This window comes from Vipera berus (assembly GCF_964194415.1).
Source record: "Vipera berus genome assembly, chromosome: 4".
In the NCBI taxonomy this organism is placed as follows: domain Eukaryota; kingdom Metazoa; phylum Chordata; class Lepidosauria; order Squamata; family Viperidae; genus Vipera; species Vipera berus.
The window spans coordinates 13,729,102-13,747,813 of NC_138206.1; positions in this window are offsets into that span (position 1 = coordinate 13,729,102).

The following is an 18,712-nucleotide window of genomic DNA, read 5'->3' on the forward strand; positions in this document are numbered from 1 at the left end:
TATGCTTTTCATTTCAGGTGTGTCCTGTTCTTCCCATCCTAGTTCCGCATCCATAATTGATAGGATCTGGCTTGGTTTAAGACAATGTTTCTCAATCTTGGCATCTTTAAGATGTGTAGACTTCAACTTCCAGAATTAGGGCTGGCTGAGGAATTCTGAGAGTTGAAGTCCACACGTCTTAAAGTTGTCAAGGTTGAGGAGGACTGTCCTAACAAATTTACAGTTTCCCAACTGAAATTGTGGTTGAACTCATCGGTATGTTCTGGAATTAGGGAGGTGTCATTGTTATGTACTGGGCTCTTAAAGTATACCACGTTGCTGGAGCAGCTAAGGGCTCTCCAGCAACCCAGACTACAAGTCTCCTGTGCTGCAATTGGCTATCTCCAGGCGGCAATGGTTGATTCAAACCTATTGGCTGCCACCTAGGGGCTAGACTATATATTGCGGCTAGTTGCAGCCATTTCCCCAGTAAAGTCACTGCACGAAATAAACGATGAGTTACCCTGTACTCAGCTTCGCGTCTTCATTCCTGCGCCAAAGAACCTGCTATTTAACAGTCATCATATCTGGTGACTGCTGGTTGATGTTCATGGATATACCCTCTCCATTTTCTGCCTTTTTGCCGTCCAGTATGATTTTTGCAATTATATGTTGTAAGACAACTCCTAATTTATCTCCATTGGCTGTTGGGTCTTCTGAGGATATTTTGAATAGATTTGCTTGGTTTAGGGGTTGCCCATTATGTTCCAGAAATGGAACAAAATGGAACAACACACACTCTCTCCCCCCCTCCCTCTCCCCCTCTCCCCCTCTGTATGTGTATGTATATAATGGCTAACATGTGCATTAGCCAAATCTAATAAATTGCAAATGTGTGAAATGGGGCTCCTTGAAATGGCAGCTCATTTATTTCTGCGCAATCATTATTTTTTTTTAAAAAAAGTCTCAGCAGTGATTTGACGTCACTGAAAAATATTGCTATGGTGCATAGTGCTCTCCAGTGCAAATCTTTCAGGACAAACACTCATGCGTCAGTAACTCCGATGAAATGCCTCCCTAAGAGAGGATAGAAATGGGAATAACATTAAGAAATCATTACTAACATTTAAACAGAAACGCAACACTCCATCGGGACTTTTGTTGGGCACTTCCTTCTTTGAGAGAGAGCATTTCTCCTCTCTTCTTTTCCTCTTTTAAGTGGGCAGAATTTCAAAATGGGGATTGTCTTCTGAGGATTTTCTCCCGAGTCCCCTTGGAATAGAATAGAGGTTCTTCAAGTGTGGTGTAGAGACCACCAGGGGTTCCTCAAGACCCTCCTGGGGGTTCTCAAAGTCGAGTAAATATTTCAAAATTTCTCAATTTTAATGTCAAATATTGTAAATATTGATTGATATAACCCACATACACTAAAATTGGGGACTTCAATTTTTAAGAATGCAAAGGAGTCCTGATGCCAAAATGTTTGAGAACCACTGTGAGAAAGGATTGTCCTCTGACAGGAAGGATGTAGTGTATTGGGCTTAATTGTAACACCACGTGGTAAGCTGGAGCTAGCAACGGCTCCCAGCACCTCAGACACCCCGTTTCCAGTGCTGCTATTGGCTGCCCCTAGGTGGCAAATGGGTTGCTTTACACCTATTGGCTGCCGCCTAAGGGCCAGGCTATAAATTGCTGCAAGCTGCAGCCTAGCTCCTCTTGTTCAGATCCTGCAAGCAAATAAACATGACCATTGCTGAACTCACTCGCTTCATCTCCATTAAGCCCCCTTATGAGATTGGATTGAAGGAACTCCCAGGAAATTTGGGTCTTCAAAATGGGTTTTGTGGAAACCAAGATTCAAGTCAGATCTGTAAGTAGGTGTCAGATGGTTGAGATTGCAAGAAACAGTACCTGAAGTCCTTGCTTAACAACCAGTTGCTTGTTTATTTATTTATAATGAGACTTGTATGCCGCCCTATCTCCCGAAGGACTCAGGGCGGCTAACAACAATAAAATACAAATGAATACAAATATTAAAAAAGAATTAAATTGTGTCAAAGTCCCACTAAAACCAATAAAAACACTTAAAATCATAATTAAAAACCCCATTATCATCAGTCCAGGTCGGCCTGTTGGAAAAGATATGTCTTAAGGTCACGGCAAAAGGACCGAAGGTCTGGGGCCATCCAGAGCTCCCGGGGGAGTTGATTCCACCAAGTAGGTGCCCCAACAGAGAAGGCCCTCCCCCTGGGGGTCGCCAGCCGACATTGTCTGGCCGACGGCACCTTGAGGAGGCCCTCTCTGTGTGAGCACACAGGGCGATGGGAAAACGTTCCTGGCAGCAGACGGTCCTGCAAATATCCCGGGCCTAAGCCATGTAGGGCTTTATAGGTAAGAACCAGCACCTTGAATCTCACCCGGAGGGCAACCGGTAGCCAATGCAGCTCACACAGGAGGGGTGTAATATGGGAGTATCGGGATGCTCCCATCACAACCCACGCGGCCGCATTCTGCACCAGTTGAAGCCTCCAGGTGGTCTTCAAGGGCAGCCCCATGTAGAGAGCATTGCAGTAATCTACCCGGGAGGTGACGAGCGCATGAGTGAAAGTAAAGCATCTCGGTCCAGATAGGGTCGCAACTGGCGCACCAGCAAACCTGTGCAAATGCCCCCCTGGCCACGACTCCAACATGATCTTCTAAACTGAGTCGTGCATCCAGGAGGACGCCTAAGTTGCGCGTCCTATCAACGGGAGGCAACACCTCTCCCCCCATAACCAAAGATGGAAGATATTGGACTACATGAGATGCCGATACGTAAAGCCACTCGGTCTTGGCCTGGTTGAGCTGGAGCCTGTTCTTCCCCATCCAAATTCGTACCGCTTCCAGGCACCGGGACATCACGTCGAGGGCATCACTGGGTTGGTTCGGGGTGGAGATGAAAAGCTGGGTATCATCCGCTTAGTGACCATGCAGGTATGATGCATCTCCTCAGAGCTACTTACTACCAGGTTTTGACACATTTATAGTATGATTGTTACGTGGCTAAGGTTTTTGACATTTTTTTGCCATTTTCTGGTATTTATTTCCAGTTTCTGGCAGAAAGTGCCCATTGGTGAATATGGATTTGCTTTATGACTTTTCATTTAACAACTGCCACAAAAAAGATCATTAAGTTGGGCACAGTTACATGATGACCCACTTCATGACAAGCATGGCTTACAACAGGGGTCTTCAAACTGGGCCCTTTTATGACTTGTGGACTTCAACTCCCAGAATTCCCAGCCAGCGTGCCTGGCTGAGGAATTCTGGGAGTTGAAGTCCACAAGTCATAAAAGGGCCCAGTTTGAAGATCCCTGGCTTACAACCATAATTCCAGGCTCAATTATCCTCATGAGTTGAGGATTACCTGTACAGGCCAGGATAATTGATTGATTTAACAGGTCACTGTTGGGTCAGTTGGAACAATGGAGAACATATCAATCCTGCAACCCAGGAAGAAATGGCTCCATGGGGCAGTGAATAGCCACTGGATAGGAGGCGACCACTGTTTCACAGGCAGCTGTCCTTTTCCTAATGCTGTGGAAGGGAAGGAAGGTACACAAATGTTTTCAATCTGTTAAACAGCTTGATTTTCCACCTAGGCCAAGCATTGCAGCTGACTGAACCTGGGACTGCCAGCCATAATATAGAGAGCCAGTTTGGTCCAGTGGTTAAGGCATGAGGCTAGAAAGTGGGAGATCAAGAGTTCAAGTCCCGCTTCAGTCATGAAAGACTGAGCTAGTCACTCTCTCTCAGCCCAACCCATCTCACAGGGTTGTTGTTGTGGGGGAAATAGAAGGAGGAAGCTGTGCTGGATATGTTAGCCACCTTGAGTTATTTGTAAAAATAATAAAGTTGGGATAAAGGTAAAGGTTGACCTTTCAGTCATATCCTATTCTAGGGCACAGTGCTCATCTCCACATTTGGAATCCTGCATCCAGTTTTGGTCACCATGATGCAAAAAAAAGATGTTGAGACTCTGGAAAGAGTGCAGAGAAGAGCGACAATGATGACTAGGGGACTGGAGGCTAACACATATAAAGAATAGTTGCTGAAATTGGGTATATCTAATTTAATGAAAAAAAGGACTAGAACTGACATGATAGCCATATTCCAATATCTCAGGGACTGCCGCAAAGAAGAGGGAGTCAAGCTATTATCCAAAGCGCCTGAGGGCAGGATAAGAAGCAACGGATGGAAACTAATGAAGGAGAGAAGCAACCTAGAACCAAGGAGAAATTTCCTGACAGTTAGAACAATTAACCAGTGGAACAACCTGCCTCCAGAAGTTGTGAATGCTCCATCACTGGAAGTTTTTAAGAAGAGATTGGACAACCATTTGTCTGAAATGGTGTAGGGTTTCCTGCCTGATTGGACTAGAAGACTTCCAAGGTCCTTTCCATCTATTCTATTCTATTCTATTCTATTCTATTCTATTCTATTCTATTCTATTCTATTCTATTCTATTCTATTCTATTCTATTCTATTCTATTCTATTCTATTCTATTCTATTCTATTCTATTCTATTCTATTCTATTCTATTCTCCATTTCTTGGCTGAGGGAGCCAGTATTGTCTAAAGACATTTTGCCTGGTCATGTGGCCAGTATGGCTATACGCTGTTACTTTCCCACAAAAGTGGTACCTATTAATTTACTTGTATTTGCATGCTTTTAAACTGCTAGGTGGGGAGCTGGGGCAAAGAATGGGAGCTCACGCTGTTGTGTGGCGCTCAGAACCCAGGCTATTAGCTTTCCAGCTGACAAGCTCAGTGTCTTTAACGGCTGGGCCGTCATGACCCTAACAAAGGCGGGATATAAATATATAAATAAATCCTGGGATCGTGCCATCTGATTCCTCGCTTCTGGTGGATTTGCATTTTAGCACACCTGTGACCCTTATTTTCTTTCCTGGCCAAATTTCTCTTCCTTTTCTCTTAAATTACTTCCCCTTTCTGCAACAGCTGAAGTGCTCTGGGGCAGAGGTACGAAACATTGGATCTGATGACCATATAAGAAGAACAGAAAACTCTTAGCGACCTCTGCCACAAGGTGCATAGGTTCAGCAATGGCTACATGGAGAAGCGTGTGTTAGTTGTTGTTGCTGTTGTTGTTGTTGTTATTATGATTATGTTACTCCATTCTTTGATCATCACTCGCTGGCAGGTTCAGTTGTCAAAGTAAAAGGTTGCCAAGAAGGTATTGCTTGAGGTGCGTGCTGTGTGCGGCAACGATGCAGTTTAACAACATGCTGATGTAGGTGGAAAGGAAAAAGAGAAGAAACTGTCAAACAATTGCCAGCAAAAAAGCTAAGAAAGGAAAATAGTTCCAGATTGAATAGCCTCTGAGAAAAAAGAGAACAATGGTTGCTGCAATTATGATTAAGTGACTGATGATCCATCTCTCTACCCCACACCACCCCCACACACACACACTTCTCGCCCCCACTGTTTTTTTACTGGAATATTTTCTGGTGCATAAGTTGAAAAAGCTTGGCATTGTCACTATAAGGCATTATTCACACCATCGTTTGAAGTGAAGAGTGTGCTGAAGTGGCTTTTTTTTAAAAAAACACTGCTACGTTTTCCCAGCGCTGCATCCAGCATTTCTCTTTTCATGAGTCTCTCAATATAGTCTGCTGTGAAAGGCAGGTTAAAAACAAGAAATGCAACTTCTTACAATGAAAGTACAACCGTGACCGTTAGTGACCGTTCAAAGTAACAACGGCAGGGAAAACAGTGACTTATGACAGCTTTTCACAGTTACGACCTTTGCAGCACCCCCCACGATCATGTGATCAAAATTCAGATGCTTGGCAATTGATTCATATTTATGACAACTGCAGTGTCCCCGGGGACATGTGATCAGCTTTTGCAACCCTATGACTAGCAACATTTCTTCCCAAGACCTAGGATAGGTAAGGCCCAACTGACTTAGGGTACCAAGAAGTGGCACTGGGTCTAAAATAATCCAATAAATAAAATGCAGGTAGTCCTCGATTTACAACAGTTCATTTAGTCACCATTTAAGTTATAATGGCACTGGAAAAAGTGACTTGTGACATTTTTCACACTTAACACTATTGCAGCATCCCCCCCCCCCCCCGGTCATGTCATCCAAATCCGGACGCTTGGCAACTGACATATTTATGACAGTTGCAATGCCCCAGGGTCATGTGACCCCCTTTTGCAACCTTCTGACAAGCAATGTCAATGAGTAAGGCAGATTCATTTAACAACCGTATTACTAACTTAACTGCTGGGATTCACTTAACAACAGTGGCATGAAAAGTCATAAAATGCGGCAAAATTCACTTTAACAAATGTTTCACTTAGCAAGATTTGGGGCTCACAGGCTACCTTGTAATGTCAGGTTTGGAAACATTGTTGTTGTTAGCTGCGAAGTCGTGTCCGACTCATCGCGACCCTATGGACAACATTCCTCCAGGCCTTCCTGTCTTCTACCATCTTCTGGAGTCCATTTAAGCTCACGCCTACTGCTTCAGTGACTCCATCCAGCCACCTCATTCTCTGTCGTCCCCTTCTTCTATTGCCCTCAATCTTTCCCAGCATTAGGCTCTTCTCCAGTGAGTCCTTCCTTCTCATTAGGTGGCCAAAGTATTTGAGTTTTAGCTTCAGGATCTGGCCTTCTAAAGAGCAGTCAGGATTGATCTCCTCTAGGACTGACCGGTTTGATCGCCTTGCAGTCCAAGGGACTCGCAGGAGTCTTCTCCAGCACCATAGTTCAAAGGCCTCAATTCTTTGGCGCTCAGCCTTTCTTATGGTCCAACTTTCACTGGCATACATTGCAACTGGGAAGACCATAGCCTTGACTATACGCACTTTTGTTGACAGGGTGATGTCTCTGCTTTTTAGTGTGCTGTCTAGATTTGCCATGGCTTTCCTTCCAAGGAGCAAGCGTCTTTTAATTTCTTGGCTACAGTCCCCATCTGCAGTGATCTTGGAGCCCAGGAAAACAAAATCTGTCACTACCTCCATTTCTTCCCCATCTATTTGCCAGGAATTGAGAGGGCCAGATGCCATGATCTTGGTTTTCTTAATGTTAAGTTTCAACCCAAGTTTTGCACTCTCCTTCTTCACCCGCAACAAGAGGCTCTTTAGTTCTTCTTCACTTTCTGCCATTAGAGTGGTATCATCTGCGTATCTTAGGTTGTTGATATTTCTTCCAGCAATCTTAATTCCAACTTTTGATTCATCTAGCCCTGCCTTTCTCATGATGTGCTCTGCATATAAGTTAAATAGGCAGGGCGACAGTATACAGCCTTGCCGGACTCCTTTCCCAATTTTGAACCAATCAGTGGTTCCGTGTCCAGTTCTCACTGTTGCTTCTTGACCCGCATATAGGTTTCTCAAGAGACAAATAAGATGGTCTGGTACTCCCATCTCTTTAAGAACATAGGAAACATAGGTAAGCCTAGTTCTATCTCGTGCATTTTGAAGAGAGAATTTCACAAAATTACCCATTATTCAGATGTGCAGAGTACCTATAGTTTGGTTGCTCATGACGATATATTCCAAATATGGTGTTAAAGGAAAAGTCTTCATCAGGGTCCAGTCCAAGCCGGGAATAAACAACATGGAGACTGCTTTAGAAAGAAGGTTATAGTTTATGGAAGAGGAGAGCCAGACAGAAAGATGGCTCTGGAAAAAAACCTGACCACATGTAGTAGGGAGTGGGTTTTTATACCTTCTTGGGCTTTTGTCTGGAGTTGTTCCTTTGACCTGAGTCTGAATGTATTCTGATGGTGGTGGGTTAATCCTATTATGTCCCAAAGGTCATATCCTGCTTCCCTGTGGCTGTTGCTGATTACTGTTGGATGCTTTCAGTGTGAGGGATTTTTGATTCTAGGGATCTTTCTAATCCCAGCTTCCTGACTCCAATCTTTCTGACAAGATTATCACATCTGCATTTCTGCAGATCTGGTTTCTGTCTGGGGCAGAGAGCCTTGGGGTGGGTGGGGTTTAAATCCTTTGGGGAAATATATTCTGCCTTTTTAATATTTCCCAAAATATTTCTTTCTCTGGATTCTTTCCACAATGATTAGCAACTGAACTCCTGCTGTAGAATTAGCTCTGACAATTGTCGCTCCCAACACATCTGAAGGATGGCGTGCTGTGAACCCGAAGTTTATTTGAAAGGACATCTGGCCTAAATCTGATTTAAAGTTGAAGACACATAAGAAGGAAATGCCGGCAGTGATGTACATGTCTTCTTATTCCAGCTTTTCCCCCTACAGTGAGATGTTCTGCAAGGATCAGGATCTTTAGTTCAATGTCCTCTGTTGACTTCTTTGTGTGATGACGCATTTCTCTTAACGCATCATCTTTTCCTTTCCTTTCCCAGTTGCTGCTCTATTTCTGTGAACTGTCTGGCCCTGGTAAGTTTGAATGGGCTGTTTTTAATTCGAGAAAAGGTAACCTAAAGGCCAAAAGGATGTCTCAATCAGTCTGAAACGTAAGTGGGACTCTTGCTGTTGTTTTGTATTTTGACTTGAAACGTTTTGCTACCTTGATTCAGAATATTGTTGATCTTCCCTTTATTTATATGTAAGAAATTCCTCTCAGCACTTTTTAACACCCTTCTGGAAGGAAAGTTCAGAGAATCCTTATTCTGGAATTCTGTCTTTCTGGCAAACAAGCCGTTAAAAATATCTGCCCAAGCAGGAGGTGGGACTAGAAGACCTACAAGGTTCCTTCCAACTCTGCTATGCTGTTATATTAACTAAGAGGTAATCCCCTCTGAGCTCCAGAGAAGAAATAGGATATAACTTGACAATAAGAACAATAAACGACTGCCCATTGCCCTGTGCGCTCACACAGGGAGGGCCTCCTCAGGGTGCCGTCAGCCAGACAATGTCGACTGGCGACCCCCAGGGGGAGGGCCTTCTCTGTGGGGGCACCTGCCCTTTGGAATCAATTCCCCTTGGAGCTCCGGATGGCCCCGGATCTCCGTTCCTTTTGTCGCGACCTTAAAACATGGTTTTTTCAACAGGCCGACCTGGACTGATGGAAGGGAGGTTTTCTTAATTTTGTTTTATTGTGTTTTTTTTAATTGGACTATTTATGGGACAATTTGATTTAATACCTTTTAATGTTTGTATTTTGTGTTTTTATCGTTGTTAGCCGCCCTGAGTCCTTTGGGAGATAGGGTGGCATACAAATCCCATAAATAAATAAATAAATAAAATTTAAATTGTGAATCAGTCAGGTCCTCCTATGGAATAGGGAGTGGAGCAACGTAGACTAGCTTCCTTGTGGTGCATCCCAGGCAGCGTGACTTTGTCACGGCTACACAGTTCTACCCACTCCGGCTGCTGGATTTCACGAGGATCTCCCGGTATGAAGCAGCGGCATGGATATAAAAACAACAGCTCTTTTCAGATGCATTAATGCTGTGCAGGTAGACCTTGACTTACAACAGTTAACTTAGCGACCGTTCAAAGTTACCACAGCACTGAAAAAAGTGACTTATGGACGTTTTTCACACCTATGACCATTGCTGCATCCCTGTGGTCACATGATTTACATTCAGATACTTGACAACTGGTTCAAATTTATAACAGTTGGAGTGTCCCAGAGTCATGTGATCACATTTTGGAACCCTCTGACAAGCAAAGTCAATGGGGAAGCCAGATTCACTTAACACAGGAGTCTTCAAACATGGCCCTTTTATGACTTGTGGACTTCAACTCCCAGAATTCCTCAGCCAGGCACACTGGCTGAGGAATTCTGGGAGTTGAAGTCCACAAGTCACAGAAGGGCCAAGCTTGAATACCCCTGACTCAACAACTGTGTTACTAATGCAGTGATTCACTTAACAAATGGGGCAAGAAAAGATTGTAAAGTGGGGCAAAACTCAACAAATTTCTCATTTAGCAACAATGAAGGTTGGTTTCAATTGTGGTCGTAGGTCGAGGACCACCTGTATTATGTTACACCATATGAAATAAAATAAATAAATAAATGGATTAGGAAGAAGTCCTCCCATGTCTCCAGAATAAAATTTCTTGTGCTAAAGAACCACTGTCAGGAAGTGGGACAAGTTTCTCTTTTCCCCCAAGGAGAGTTACAACACGTCGATGTTTTCTGTTTTCAAGGGAAGCTGGTGATCAAGAAGATATGTAATTTATCTTGAAGCTTTTGTGCATAAAAAAAAATATGCAGTGCAACGGGCCTTATTTTACAGTTTTTGAAAAAAGCCAGCTTTTAGATAAATATAGCAGGATAAGGACGTCCTCTGATTTACTGGAAATTATGAATACTTCCTTTCCAATATTTAATAAAACCAAGTAACATCCTTTTAGCAGTTTCATGGAAGAGGTTTTTCAATTGTTCAGCCTTCCCAAACATGAACACACTTCAGATGTGCATAGCAAATTCCAAAATGCCTCAATCAGCATGACAGTTTCTGAGAATTCTGGGAACTAAAGTTTATATAACAGAAAGAAGCCAAGATTTAATGCACCGAATCTTTTGATATTATCACCCTCTTGCATTTTTAGCACCTAATAACTCTAAGCTTTTACAATTTAAGGATTAATATTACATTATAGCTTAGGCTGTACTCTTGTTTATGTGCAAATGAAAAATAGGCTGCTAAATTGTGACATTATCATAGATTTTATTTATTTGTCACTATTTATTCTAGAACTTTTAACTAGATACTTTGTGTGTATTTTTAATTGTACTGGTCTTCGACTGTAATAAATATTTTGAATTTGAATATGAAGCTATGATTGAAGACTCATGAGTCCTATAGAAAAGGGGGCTAAATATTAGTCAGAAAGAATGGTCTGTGGCCAGCTTAACAAGAAACGTGGTTTAAAGTTCTCCGTTATTCTCCGTAAAATGTGCCAGATAGTGCATCAAACTCAATTCCATGCTAGCAGTTGATAGTATCTTCTACACTAGGGGTGACCAACCTTAACAACTTTTAAGACTTGTGGACTTCAACTCCCAGAATTTCCAAGTCAGCCAACATGAATTCTGGGAGCTGAAGTCCACAAATCTTAATGTTGCCAAGGTTGGACATCACTGAACTAGACTAGATTGATATGCCAAATTAACATTAATGTGGGCAGGCTGATGTACATCATCCAGTTCAATGGTGTCTAATTTCAGGATTGTTAACAAAGAATATTGACTTCAAAAGATATCTCCATTCTCCTGTGAACTAGAAGTCTGTCAAACTATGAGTTTCTACCCCTGCTCCATAAAACAGGATTTCTAAAACAAATTGACCTAACAAGAAAACATTTCTAGAGCGATCATTGTACACTATCAAGAAAGGAATATCCATTTATTGTCCTCTTCCTTCCGTTCTGACTAGCCACAGATGGGAGAAGGCAATTTCACTGGCATAGATTTGGCAGGGCAGATGTCGAATGAGTGTTACATGTGGTGGCAAATGTAATTCAGTACTATGATGCTGTTTATCTTATGAGATGTGAAGGAATTTTAAAGTAGAGTGTACATCACATTGTTTCTTTTTCTCATGCTCTAACTTTGCTTTTCTTATTAATTTTAGCATGTTCACACAAGCACAACAACCAGAATTTTAAGATCTTCCTTTGTAAAAATATAATCTTGATCATGCTTCCAGTAGTTGCTGTTGTTTTCCAAAAGTGAAGTTGGTTAGGGTGTGGTGAAATATATCTACTTCATTCTCTAGTAGAAATAAGGCAAGTTTTATTAACATCCTAAGAAATTATAACTCTGGATATTTTCTAACTTTTATTAAAATAAGCAAGCTATGCATCTCTTCTTTTTAGTACTTATCATGCTTGTATTACAAATGTAATGTACTAATATTACATATATAGACCTCATGCTGTGATTGAAGATTTACCACCCACCTTGCAACACAAATTCAGCAATATACAACAATTAATAACTTAACAAGAATCTAAACCAGAGGTCTTCATACTTGGCCCGTTTATGACTTGTGGACTTCAACTCCCAGAATTCCTCAGCCAGGCATGCTGGCTGAGGTATTCTGGGAGTTGAAGTCCACAAGTCATTAAAAGGCCAAGTTTGAAGTCCACTGATCTAAACTGTGGCTATAACCTACTGTTTTAGCCTCCAAATTGAGTTTTTATTATTCCAAAAGTAAAAGAGAAGGACTCCCTTATTTCCAGTACTGAACTGGCCTCTCAGTTTTAAACATATTTATTTGTAGGCCCAACGTAAATGTTACAACCTCCAAGGAAGGCCCACCAAAGAAGCATGTTTCAGTGGTGATGTTTTGATGGACATATTGCCAAGCACTTGAAGTTTGAACACATGACTCTGTGTGTGTGTGTGTGTGTGTGTGTGTGTGTGTGTGTGTGTGTGTGTGTGTGAAAAACCATCCAATCTGAGTTATAAATAGCCCCAGGAAAGGTCTGTGTAACTTTGAATAGTCACTAAGTAACTGTTTGTAAGTCAAGGATTACCTGTATCCAGATGTTACTTTGGGTTTTGATTCATCACTCTTAGAACATGGAGTAACCGAGTTGGAAGGAACCTTGAAGGTCATCTAGTCCAACCCCCTGCTCAAGTAGGAAACCCTTTCATTCAAATGGTTGTCCAATCTCTTCTTAAAAACTTCCAGTGTTGGAGCATTCACGGCTTCTGGAGCCAAGTTGTTCCACTGATCAATTGTTCTAACTGTCAGGATATTTGTCCTTAGTTCTAGGTGGGTCTTCTCCCTGATTAGTTTCCATCTGTTGTTTCTTGTCTTGCCGTCAGATGCTTTGGAAAATAGGTTTTCTCTTCTCAACCATGTCAGTTTGGGTTTGAAAGGGACAATTTGAATGGAAAAATTTATGCCAGATGTTGACATTGCAAGAAGGGAGGTAGGAGAGGAAGGGAGAAAGAGAGAGACATCTTGGATGTATTAAAGTCACACACAGTGTGAGTTGGTTTATCCTTGCCAGCTCAGATTATTTTTAATTGGGAAGGGAAAGCAGTCTCCAGTTTACCAGTTTGCTATTTCTTGTTCCCGAGACTTTGTAAATATGTCACAACCAAGCACTTAGAATATCCTTGTTCCTTGACATTTTTCTTGCTGTCTGTTGACATTTTCAGAAAGACACAAAAGGCCTAAAAAAAGAAACCTCTCCCCTTTCTCCTTCCATCATTCTCCCTCTAGTCACCATGTGTTTTCGATTTTAGCCTGACAGGGGTGTAACAGCAAGCTTTGTTAGACAGAGTTCATTTTCCCCTCCACCCTGCCAGACCTGGGATTCCTTTTACTTTTCAGACATCGGATATATAAAATGGAGCTCCATGGAAGAGGATGAGTTCCATGGAAAAGATTTGCTTGTTTTATTATTTATGTATTAGCCTAATTTTAAGATGATTATTTACAGACACACAAAATCCAAAGCAGTTACATAACAAGAGACCATGTGGTCTGAAGAAATCCAAGCAACATCATTATAATGTTTATTTGAAGTTCAGGAAGGGAAGGAAGGAAGGAAGGAAGGAAGGAAGGAAGGAAGGAAGGAAGGAAGGAAGGAAGGAAGGAAGGAAGGAAGGAAGATCACAAAACATCACCATAAAATTCAAAACAGAAATTATTTATTGATCTTTCTTGATCTATCCTGGCCTGAAGATTTTAGCAAAGCCGTTAATCCTCCAGAATCAAAATTAGCAGTTATTTGCAGTGGCATCCATAGGTGAAATCTTCACCTCAGATTAATCCAGCATTTAAGATGCACTGCATTCATCACTGACAGTCAAGATTAAAAAGTAGAACATTGTAAGAACCCAACATGAAGCTGAGTTTCCAGGAAAGGAGGTTTAGCTTGACAATAAAGACCCCCTGGGTACTGTAGCACTTGGCTGCTCCAGAGATTTTCACCCTGGAAGTTTCCAGTTCCACTAAATATCCTCAGTGTTATCTTGCAGGATCCACTGGGACCAGAGGTTTTACCTGCTGAGAACCGACCCAGATTGGATCCTGCAACATTATCCTGGGACATGTGTATTCACCTTCATTAGTGTTATTCTTACCTGATTCCAGAAGTCAGGCAGTTTAGGAACATCAGCCTTCATCTGAGACATCTTTCCTCCCAAGGCTTCAATTCATGCACCTTGGTGCTTCCGGGTCCTACTAATGTTTGGCTAAAGACCCAACAGAGGTGACTTTTTCATGGGTTGAGCAGCCAAGACTACAGTTTGGAGTGCAGAGTCAAGGGCAGTGCAGTGTGAGTCTGTATCACACCTGGCACTTTTAAGGGTTCCGATTTTAAAGATGTACTTACCTGCTATCTTGGGAGAAAGAATTTAGGATTGATAGACATCACATGGTGACTTGATAAAATCTCTCCTTCTTCCTGGCGAACTTGGTAAAGTTGGGGATGGAAAACACCTTATTGTCACTGAACTGTATTTCCTTCCCACTCATTTGCTAGAGTCAGCTCTACTGCAAGCTGGGTATGGCAGCTGTCTCAGGTGACAAATATTTGAAGTCGTTGGAGTAGACAGGAAAAAACATTCCGTTTGTCCTGCATCCTAAAGTCTACCCTTCCTCCTGCCTTCCACTGAGGACCTGTATATTGCCTGAGCCAGAAAGAGGGCTGTGAAAATATCTACAGACCCTTCACATCCTGGACATAAACTGTTTCCACTTCTTCCCTCAAGATGACGCTACAGGGCATTGCATGCCAAAACAACTAGACACGAGGACAGTTTTTCCCCTCTGCTAAACAACTAATTCCCACAACACTGTCAAACTACCTAGTAGGGCTGTATTACTATTATCCTTGTCATCTTTTCTACTACCTGTTCCTTATCTTCTCATAATTATAACTTTGTTGCTTGTATCTTACCATTTATATTAATTGTTTTATTTAGTATGCTGGTATGATTTACGTCGATTGCTTATTTAGTATCCTGTGATGATCCTATGAGTGTTGTATCTTAAAGTTTATGATGAATGTATTTGATGATTATATAATCATGATTTATCACTTGGTGCTTCTATGTACACTGAGTGCTTATGCACCAGAGACAAATTCTTTGTGTGTCCAATCACACTTGGTCAATAAAGAATTCTGTTCTGTTCTGTTCTGTTCTAGTCTAGTCTAGTCTAGTCTAGTCTAGTCTAGTCTAGTCTAGTCTAGTCTAGTCTAGTCTAGTCTAGTCTAGTCTAGTCTAGTCTAGTCTAGTCTATTTCTGTTCTGTCCTGTCCTATCCTGTCCTGTCCTTCCAGCTCACTTCTGGGAAGAGAAGCAACGTAGAGAGTAGAAGCTTCAGATCAACCCTGTTGTCTACTTGTACTTTTGTACTTGTACTTTTACTCTTAACAACAGGGTTGTTATTAATATGTGGTACTTTCCACCACAAGTTTATACACAATTAGAAGCTTAGGAAAATCACTTGTTTGCTAGACCTGGCTACTTGTAAATAATTTTTTCACATGGTCTCCTCAGGCCCTTGTCCAATAGCTTTATATGTAGTTTTAAGTTTTATATGTTGTTTTAACTTTTGATTAGGAGTCGCCCAGAGTTGGTTGCACGATGGGCAACTCCAGATAGTCCTTGACTTATGAGCGTGATCAAGCCCAAATTTTCTGTTGCTAAGTGAGACAATTGTTAAGTGAGTTTTGCCCCATTTGACGACCTTTCTTGCCACAGCCGTTAAGTGAGTCACTGCAGTTGTCAAGTTAGTAACATAGTTGTTAAGTGAATCTAGCTTCCTCATTGACTTTGCTTGTCAGAAAGTCGCAAAAGATGATCACATGATCCCAGAAAACAGCAATCAACATACATATGAACCAGTTGCCAAACGTCCAAATTTTGATCATGTGACCATGGGGATGCTGCAATATAAGTGTGAAAAATGGTCATAAGTCACTTTTTTCAAATGCCATTGTAACTTTGAAAGATCACTAAATGAACAGTTGAATATATATATATATATATATATATATATATATATATATATATATATATATATATATATATATATACATACAGTATATATATAACCTGCATGTAAATGTTTTAAATAAGTAAATAAATAAATTGTTATCATTTGAGACATCAACTTTAAAGTGTATTGAAATTAACAAGCAGCCTCTATCACCATGGCAACTCTAAACAAACTTTTTAAATTTATATTGCTTTCAGTTGACTCCTGGTGATTACATGGACAAATCCGTGCAATTTTCTTGGCAATTTTGTTGTTGTTGTTGTTGTCAATAGTTTGACACACCTCATTCTTGGGGCCAAGAGAGCAAGAGATTGGCCTGAGGTCATCTAACTGTCTTTGTGCATAAGCCAGGACCACAACTCACAGTCTCCTGATTTCCTGATTTCTGGCCTTTAACCACTACTCTAAATTACTTTCTCTTGGCAGCATTCAGTTACAACAACAACAACAACTTTATTGTCACTTTGAATGTACACCAATCGGCATACATCAAAATGAAATTTCGTTGCATACAGCTCTCAAAGGGTCCCCACCTCCGATATATACTCCTTGTTCGAGGCCAGCTCAAGTTTCAGATCGTCCATTTTAGTCTCTAGGGAGCCAACGATGGCAAACAGGACAGATGGAAACGGACCTCCATGTGGGATAGCCCTCAAATTACATAATAAATACATTTTAAAAGCGCAACAAAAACAGCCAATATGAGCTGTAGCAACGTTAGCAACCCGGTTGGGGAATTATAATCATAAATACGAGGCATTTATAATACAGGTAGTCCCTGACTTATAACCATTCATTTAGTGACAATGGCACTGAAAAGAGTGACTTATGACCGTTTTTCATACTTATGACCCTTGCAGCATCCCTGTGGTCACATGATCAAAATTTGAACACTTGGCAACTGACTCGTGCGATCACTTAATGTGACCTTCTGACATGCGAAGTCAATAGGAAAGCCAGATTCATTTAACAACCATGTTACTAACGTAACAACTGCAGTGATTCACTTAACGACTGTGGCAAGAAAGGTTGTCACATGGGTCAAAACTCACTTCACAACTGCCTCGCTCAGCAACAGAAATTTTGGGCTCAATTGTGGTCATAAGTAGAGGACTACCTGTACTAAAAATGGAGTCATTCATTAATCCAGAGGTCTTCAAACTTGGCCCTTTTATGACTTGTGAACTTCAACTCCCAGAATTCCTCAGCCAGGCATGCTGGTTGAGGAATTCTGGGAGTTGAAGTCCACAAGTCATAAAAGGGCCACGTTTGAAGACCTCTGCATTAATCCATTGTTTTCAGGAACGATAAAGGACATTATTGCCACTGTAATGGTAAATCTTGAATTCCAATCCTGCTATTTTTATTTTTAACATTTTTAACATTTCTTTTCTGATTAAGTATCTTGGGCAAACTTTGGTCTCCTTGAACATTTGAAGGAGATATGTGGTACATGTATTTCTTCTTTTCCCCCTTTAAAATGAATTGGGCCACCTACACTCAGCTGACTTCCATATTCTTAAAAGTAAGTTCATTTCTAGGGTTTTCAAGTGGGATGAATGTGCCAGTACATGATACTTGGATCTTAATGCAGTATGTGTTATTTTAGTATTTTATGTTTGAACTGGGTATCTGTTTTGTTTTCTTGGTTTTTATTGGAATGTTAGTTTCAGGAGAGTAAGCCCATGCCCGCAGGATGGGTTTCATTAAGAATTCCAATAAATAATAAAATAAATCAGACATATGCTGCTAGGTCTGCTGGAACTGGTCCAAAGCAAATTGCTTGCTTCAAAAGTAATTATATTTTCTTTACTATATTTTCCCTTGAAACATGAAACTTAAACCTTAATCTCTCTCAGCCAGGCCAAAATAACCACAGTCCAAGTTCCATGACATGTCCCAAGATGATTTTTTTTATTGTAAAAGCAACCAAGCATGTACAATCTGACAAAGGAGAAATCCTGGGTTTCGTCTTTTGCTATGCCAAAAAAATAAAAGACTTTGCACATTTCAGGTTAGAACAGGGTAGAGCAGGGGTGTCAAACTCAATTTCATTGAGGGCCGCATCAGCATTGCAGTTGCCCTCAGGGGGCCAGGTGGGTGTGGCCAGGGTGGGTGTGACCTACTGGGTGGGCGTGGCTAGAGTGCATATGGCCTACTGGGTGGGCATGGCCAGCTCTACATCGTTCGCATGAAGGGTGCCTATGGGGGCCTGGGCAGGAGTGGGACAGATCTGAGGGTCTCTGGCAGAAAGAGATGGGACCGGGGCAAGTGCCAAGGCAGTGGGGGCCGTTCCCTCACTGTTTCCAGGAAGGCTTTGCAGGCCACATGAAACCACTTCGCGGGCCGGATCCGGCCCCCGGGCCTTGTGTTTGACATGTCTGGGGTAGAGGATGGCTTAGTGCTTTTAACAAAGAGTGAAAATTCATCTTTGCAGATAAATATGTCCAGAAGGTGCATCTCTTACAATTTGTCCTGCCAACCATCAATGCAAGGAGAACATATGGATTATGCTCCAGAAGCAATTTGAAGGTCAGACATAAAGGAGTACTGAACAGGTCTGTAAATGTTTGAACTCTGCTATTATCAAGGCAGGACATGTGGGCATTCACAGATGGTGGCTCAGAGCCATGTGAGAACTGAACTGAGCCTTACCTGCTGATCAGTCCAGGGCATCACCTGGAGGTTGTCACCTTTCCACATCCTGCTTCCTTCCTGGTCTGACAGCTGTTCATTTGCAATCTTTTATTGAATC